The sequence below is a fragment of the Eutrema salsugineum genome, unplaced genomic scaffold, assembly GCF_000478725.1.
Source record: "Eutrema salsugineum unplaced genomic scaffold, Eutsalg1_0 scaffold_26, whole genome shotgun sequence".
In the NCBI taxonomy this organism is placed as follows: domain Eukaryota; kingdom Viridiplantae; phylum Streptophyta; class Magnoliopsida; order Brassicales; family Brassicaceae; genus Eutrema; species Eutrema salsugineum.
In genome coordinates this window covers 325,704-333,642 of record NW_006256783.1, presented here as the reverse complement: position 1 = coordinate 333,642, position 7,939 = coordinate 325,704, and the positions used below count along the sequence as shown (strand labels likewise).

General features: G+C 40.2%; 1 non-coding gene across 1 annotated transcript; it reads right to left on the bottom strand.

Moving 5' to 3' along the window:
- Window positions 1-6,309: 6,309 nt before the first annotated feature.
- On the bottom strand, window positions 6,310-6,416 carry LOC112085969. Its single transcript, XR_002899218.1, has one exon. It is a non-coding gene; the product is annotated as a small nucleolar RNA R71 (small nucleolar RNA).
- Between the last annotated feature and the right edge of the window lie 1,523 nt (window positions 6,417-7,939).

Below are 7,939 nucleotides of genomic sequence, written 5' to 3'. Positions count from 1 at the left end.
ATCATGATTAACATCATCTCTTGTAAAACATTAGATGTGTTCTTCATGATTAGTGAGTAGTCATCTTTTAAGCTTCTAGGTGTGTAGATTAGGGTGCTTAGATGTTTGATTTATGATACTTAGGGACTAGATTCTCATTTCATTTCCTTAGTTAGCTGTTCCTAATGCTAGATCTTTGCACATCACTCTGGTCTAGAGCTTAGGCAAATCTCCACCCACAAGGTGTTTGATGAAATGCCTGAATGAAAGCTAACTAAGGGTTTATGCATTAATGCCATGGGAATGTTTGTTAATTGCATAAATGACATATTAGAACTGTTTTTTAATGCTCATTAGTTCATATTTCACAAATGGGAATTTGGTTTGACAGTGGATTAGTGTAGAGATTAATGCATTCATGAGAGGATTAGTCTAGATTAGAGTTCTAAGTTGAAATATTTGAGATCATGTTATTGCTTGCTATGTCTTTCTGTGTAAGATTCAGTCTTCTTGGTTGAGAGATTGTTTGGTCACTTATTAGGCTTGATGCATTATGCTTGTTGATTGCTTGATTATATCTAATGGTTGTTAGACTTGATTAAGTGATTAGCAATGGGATTATTGTCATGGGAATGAATTAATCTGCTTTTGAAGTCTAGACTAAAGAGTAACTTGCATTGCATTATTGTTCTTAGCATCATGAATTGATATCTACAGCACCCTAATCAATGATCACATCTAGAAGTTTATCTTTTATCATTTGCTTTATCACCACATTCTTGTTTAGCTTGCTTGCTTTGTTTAGTTCATTCATCATTGCTTGTTTGTTCCTTGTTTATATTTTCACTTGTTACTTGTCACCAAATCTTTCTTGTTTCACTTGACTTAAGAACTTGTCATATAAACTAGTGCCTAACTACCACACACATGGATTGACACCCCTTATACTACTTTGACAAGGGGATTGATAACCCATCTAAGACCTAAAAACCTTAGTTATCAAAACTAAGAAAAAGAAAAAGATCAATAGAATTAGAAAGATAAATCCTAAAGAAAACAATACCTAAATGGGTTGCCTCCCATTAAGCACTTCTGTTTTAAGTCGTTTAGCTCGACTTTTGGTGTTGGACGTGGCTTAGTCCAATGAAGAAGACCTTGTCCTGAGACAAGTCTTTTTCGACATCTCCTTGCTTTGCCTAGCAGGTTCTTCGTCACTCCAAAGCTCTTCTTCAAACTCTTCTGTTGCAGAACATTTTCCTGCTTTGCTATTGTATGGGACAGCTTCTGTGAAGATATCTTTGTTGATATTAGCAAATGAAATCCTCCGGTTTGGCCAGTCCATTATAGCTCCGGAAGTTGCTAGAAAAGACCATCCGAGAATCACTGGATATGTTGCGTCTCTCGTTTCGACAATGTAGAAGTCGACAGGCACTATGCAATCTCCTATTCTCAAAGGAATTTCATGAGCTATTCCTTGAGGTGTTGCATTGGAATCATCAGCTAGACTAATCTTTGCTCTAGTCCTGCGCAGGTGTTTAATACCAAGTCTCAAAGCAATTGCCTTGGACATCATGTTAAGACAAGCTCCAGAATCACAAAGCACGTTTTTAAACATTTCTCCTCTAATAAAACAAGAGATAAGAAACTGACCTTCACCTTCGATTTTGTAAAGTGTTCGAACAGGTTTACCTCTTCTGGCATGATTGAACAAGTCTTCTATCTCATGGATTGATTCCTTGCTCTCTCAGAAGTAATGGCCTATCATGAAGTCCTTGCAAGCTTTGGCAAAGGTGATTCCTTCAAGCAAATTTCGGACCACATCATTGAATTCGTCGAGCTTTTTTTGCTGATTTTGTTGGTGTAGTGGCTGCAGTATTCAGGTCTTTGAATGTGTATTGAATAGATTGCAGCATCAGGTGATGTTCTGGGAAAGGTCAGGCGTCTGGCCCTCCCAAAATAGGTTCAGATATCCTCTTTTGTCTCCTTGCTGTACCTAAAGAAAACTTGCAAACAACCAAGATGCCATATATCATCGAAACCTGTGTAAAGAGGGATCGATTTCACAAACTTGTTGAATTCTATGAGTCTTTCCCTGGAGATTGGTGCTCCTAATTCCACTATTTTTTCTTGATTGCCTCCTTCTATGAACAGACGATAGTCTTCATCTTCGAGGTACTGCCCTTCATATTCATCCTCATATGCTAAAACTATGTTGCAGGGAAATACCTCATTTTCTTGAGATGTTTTGGAGCTGATAGCATACACCGTTTGCTCATGAAGAGGGGTTTTGACCATCCCAGCAGATGTATCAAATGGACTTTGACCTGTATGGATAGAAAAGGGCTGAAACGTATCTGACCGACCATTTATCCCGGGAAGAGGCTGCACGACCGCGGGTAGGGGGTGTTGCCGCGGGTAGGAGGCTCACGACCGCGGCTGGAGGGTTGTTGGCCGTGGTCGCGGGCGTTCCGACCGCGGGAGAGAGACTCCGAGATGGTTCTGCTGTTTCATCTTCTCCTTTGCCATCTAAACTGATTTCTGGATCTTCTAACTCTGTCTCCTCTTCTTTTAGGTCAAGATCTTTGATGGGAAGCATCGAACCATTCGTTTCACGTCCTTGCATAAGCTTTTCGACCTTCTCTTCGACTTCATCAAGAGCATAGACTACTTTGTCCACGGTTGAGTCGATTTCTTCTGCTTTGTCTTGAACCTTGTGTACTCCATCCCAAATCTTTTCCACGTAGGAGTAGGTTTGGTTGTTATGGTCGTTAATAGTTTCTTCTGCTTCATCGAGCTTGACCTATAAGGTGCGGATGTTTCCACTAGCTTTGCGAATGCTAACTTCGTTCTCTCCAACTCGTCCTTACACTGCTTCCATCCTCTCCTTGATAGTCTCAGCATCCTTGTTTGCTTGAGTCTCGATGATTTTAACTTGAGCAGAAAGATCTTCAAGCTTCTTGTTAAAGTGAGTTGACATGTTGTCAATTTTCTCGCGAAGGGCGGCTCTTGATGTTACTTGAACGGCGATTAAGTGCATGACCACCGCCTCTAGTCGACTCAATCGGTGAATGAGCTGGACGTTTTCATCTTGGTGAGGCAGACGACGAGCAGGATGTCTAGGGTTTGCCATTGGAGGTACGTAGGGCTCGTTCTAGAACGTTCTGTAGTCTTCGGTTCGAATTTCTTCGTACAGATCGCGTAAGTACTGCTTCTCTCTTCGTCTGGTGGCTTGAGGAGTGTTATAGAAACCTTCCTCATAGTGTGGATTTCGATTTATAGGATCGATATCTTCTGAAATAAAACAAAATAACCGAAAAATGGAAATATGCATAAAAAGGGGTTCTAAAGTCGATTTACCAACCTTTCTTAGGGTTTTGCGAAAAAGAAAACGCGTGCCTTCCCCGGCAACGGCGCCAAAAACTTGATGTCGGAGTGTGTGAGGGTGTCAAGTTTTACCCTAAATGAAATCAATAGCCGCAAGTGCACAGCTGATCGATTGTAGTACTTAGGGATCAAATCCACAGGGAATGAGGATCTTTCCTGCAAAATCCTTCGAAAGAAATATGAAGTAAGGAAGTCTAGAACCAGGCGAGTTTTGTGAGGGTTTTGGTGGTGTATTTAAAACGTAAAACGAATTTTAAAGAGAAAATACGGGAATTAAAATGACCTAATAACTAAACTTAACGAAAACGGGTAAAAACGGGAAAAACGGCTAACCTTATTGCTTAAATGAAAATCGATTGAAAGAGTAAATAAACTAGACTAAAGCTTGAATGAAAATCGGTGTAAATCTATAAGAAAGAAGGCGCTGGGGTTCAGGGAAGTTTTCTTAGGGGTCGAACGATTCAAAACATTGCTAGAGAGTAAATTTGATAAGATCTTAGCTTAAACTTTTCGAACTGGAGTCACGGACGTATGAATACGCCACTGTCGTGATCATAGACAACTATCTCTCTCAACCCTGACCAGTAGGTTTCCACTCTGGCCCTGGAAAAGAAGAGATGCATTATGTTTAAGACTCGTCAGCATTCAAAAATCGCCCATAGGTAGGTTTCCACTCCTATGTTTGTTTTGCTCTCCCAAACTAGATCTGACACCGGATGAACACTTTTGTGTCACCAAGCATCTGGATCAGATTGTAGTTCATGACGCTACTCTCATGCAGTAAAAACGAATTCAGAATAAAAAGTTCTAAGATTCGGCTCAAAAGCTCATGGAATCCTCATCGAACATATAAATCCCCATCGAAAATCCCTTAGCCCCAACAATAAAACTACTCAGACATGATGAACGAAATCAAAAACATAGTATTAAAAAGTAGAATAGAAACCAAAATTGAAAAAGAAAGAACAAGGGTTCAAGAGACAAATCTCTCTCTCCCTAAAACCTAAAACTTAAAAAGTATTCTAAAACAATAAGAACATATGAGGGCATACGAATTAGGGTTCTTAAAACATGTATTTATAGTGCTCAAGTCATCTCTAGGGTCTAGAATTCCGGAATCAAGGCTGGGGAAATGATATCGGCTTCAGAAATGGGCCTTCGGGGTCGGAGTTAGCTGGCCGCGGTCGGGATGAGTGTGACCGCGGGAAATGGGTGGCTGGCCGCGGTCGGGATGGCTGTGACCGCGGGGATTGGTCTGTTGGTCGCGTATGGAAACGCTTGCCGGCTGGTTTACGGGACATCTTGCTCTTCGCGTATCTTTTGATTGAAACGTTGGATTGCCAAGCTGTAAAGTGTACTAGAAAGCTGATACTTCCATCTTTAAGATCTCCAAATTTGAGCTGGATCAGACGGTGAGAAGGCCTTCAATCGGGGGTAAATTTCTGACGGTTTGACTCTGAGCTGAAATCTGGTTTTCTATCCATTTTGTTAAGCTTTTCCCTAAGTTACCTGAAAAGAGTATTGGAACTACAAATACTAGAAAAACGTGATAAAAGTACTTAAAAGCAATTAAAAACATAGAAAAAGTATTTCAAAACGATCCATAAAAGTGGTCAAAATACGGTGTTATCAGGACTTAAGCTTTATTCCTCATTTTTCTTTGCCTCTTTTAATTTGTGTAAGAAAACTCCTTCTGAAGAGAAATATATGATTTTAGGCGTTTTAATCAAGAGATTCAGAGATTCATGAGTGTTTAAGGCTGTTTTCTTCTTAATCTATCATCTCCATCTCCATTTACACACTTCTAATCATGATTAACAACACATCTTGCAAAGGAACTAGTATGTTGATCATAATTAGTGAGTAAACCCCATATTAAGGTCTTAGATATGTAGATTAGGGTGCTTAGGTGTTAGATTAGTGAGTTTAGGGATTAGATCATTTATATTCCATTCTCTACAACCTGTTCTCTATGCTAGATCCATACACATCATATGTGGTCTAGATTCTGGGTATTTCATGCACCAAAAGTGTTTGATGAAATGCCTGAACCAAGGTTGTTAGAGGTTTAAGTTTTATACATCATGGGAGTGATTGTTTATATGCTTAAATGACAGATTAAACTGGTTCTCAATGCTTGTAAATTCATGTTTCACTAATGATGATTAGGCTGGAAACTGTTTTAACATAGATGTTAATGCCTTCATGAGAGGATTAGCTTAGTTAATGATGTTTAAGTTGAATGGTTTGCTTGATCACATGATTCATTAGCTCACTAGTTTAGCACCAAAGGCACCCTAATCCACTATCATGTCTAAAACCTTTCTCATCATCATACATACATTCTCATCTCATTTAGCTTATTTACTTGCTTGTTTAAGTTGATCATTAGCTTTAATTCTTGTTCTAAGCTTGTTTAGTGTAAGTAACATCAAAACCTCACTCATTTGGCTTGAATTAAGAACTGATCCTGCATTTTAGTGTCTACACATGATGGATTGATACCCTTTGTACTGCAAAGTGACAAAAGGGATTGATAACCCCTCATTTAGAGCCTTGAAAACTCTAAGTTATCACTCCTCAAGTGTTTGTGGGTGAGAATGACCGAGCCAATGCACACCAATACAGGACAGGCATTCAAGCTCCACTGGTTCAGAATAATAACTTTGAGGTGAAGGCTTCTTTGCTCAACATGGTTCAGAACTCTAAGTTCCATGGTCTCCCAATAGAAGATTCCTTGGAGCATTTGGATCAATTTGACATGGTGTGCGATCTAACTAAGATCAATGGAGACTCTGAGGACAGTTTCAATCTTAGATTGTTTCCATTCAGCTTAGGAGATAATGCACGTCAGTGGTAAAAGAATCTACCTAGAGGCTCCATTCAACTTGGGAGCAGTGCAAGCTTGCATTCTTGTCTAAGTTCTTCTCTACCTCAAGAACTGCCAAGCTGAGGAACCAGATATCAAGCTTTACCCAGCACAACAGTGAAAGCTTTGGGAAAGCTTGGGAGAGGTTAAGGAGTTACACCAACCGGTGTCCACATCATGGGTTTTCAGAGGCTTCACTCCTGAGTACACTGTATAGAGGAGCACTCCCAAAGATCAGAAACCATTTAGACACAGCATCAAATATGAATTTTCTGGGTCGAGAGATCAATGCTGCACTGGAACTTGTGAAGAATCTAGTCATGAGTAATGATACTTATGGGGAAAACTCTGACAGGACAAACAGAAGTGAGGGTTCCAATAAAGAGCAGAGGATGGAAAAAGACATTAGAAAGCTTCAGAGCAAGCTTGAGAAAGTGTTAGTGGCAACTCAGAAGCCACTACACTTTGTGGGAGAATTGATGATCAATCCCCAAGCTTTGAAAATGTCAATGAAGAAGGCCTCACTCAGGACGAGATAAACTACATTGGAAATCAGAATAGGTATCAAAGGTTCAACAACTTCAACACAAACCAAAACCTCTCCTATAGAAATCCTAATGTAGCTAATCCTCAAGTATCCTCCTCCTTAGGGTCAGCAGAGTTTTGTTCCCAAAAACAAATATCAAGAGAATTTTCAACCTAAACAACAGTTTGTTCAGCAATAACAAGGCTATGGACAGCAACAGTAACCGATCCAGGGTAGCTACTTCACTAGCCAGCCTCCACAACAGAAATATCCACCAGGGTTCAGTCAGCAGCCATTGGATCAGCATCAGTTGGATCAGCAGCCGCCGGTTCAGAATCAGCAACAAATGGGGCCTGAGTTGTGTGAAGTGTTATAGCAGAGTCTGCAGGGTCAGCATAGGGTTGAGAGTGGTTTTTCAGACTTGGGTTCAAACTATGTTGCAATGCAACAAGAATTCATGGAGTTAAGGCAGAATCAAGCCTCTATCTCAGGAAACCAAGGCACTCTACCTTGTAAACCTGAGCCTAACCCAAAGGAGTATTGCAATGCTATAACTCTTAGAAGTGCAAAGGAGTTTCCAGAGAGAGAACCTAGACAAGTGCTCATTGAGGACAATGAGCAAGTTGGTGGGGAGGCAGCTCAAAAGAGTGAGCAAGAAGAGGATATTTTCAAGAGTGACAAAAGCAAAGAGGTGGAACAAGATATGGTGCCTGAAAAACCCTATGTTCCACCACCATCATACCAACCTAAACTTCTATTCCCTGGAAAGGTTTAAGAAGCAACTCTTAGACAAAGCTTGAGCAGTTTTTGAAAAGCAGCTTAATGAGACCCCATTCACCATGCCTCTCATAGAAGCTTTTCTCATGATGCCAAATCTTTTAAATTTTTTAAAAGATGGCATCCTCAACAAGACAAAGGAGCTAACATGGATGGTTGTGTTGAGTCATGAATGTAGTGCAATCATACAAAGGATGGCAATCCCTGCCATCCTAGAAAGCTATCAGATTCAGGGAGCTTCACACTTCCTTGTGCATCTGGTCTTTTGATGTTTGCTGGTTGTTTATATGACTTAGGAGCATCAGTCAGCTTGATGCTATTTTCAATAGCAAAGAAATTGGGGTACAGAGTGTTCAAGCCAGCAAGAATCTCTTTGGTCTTAGCTGATAGGTCTGTTAGACTAC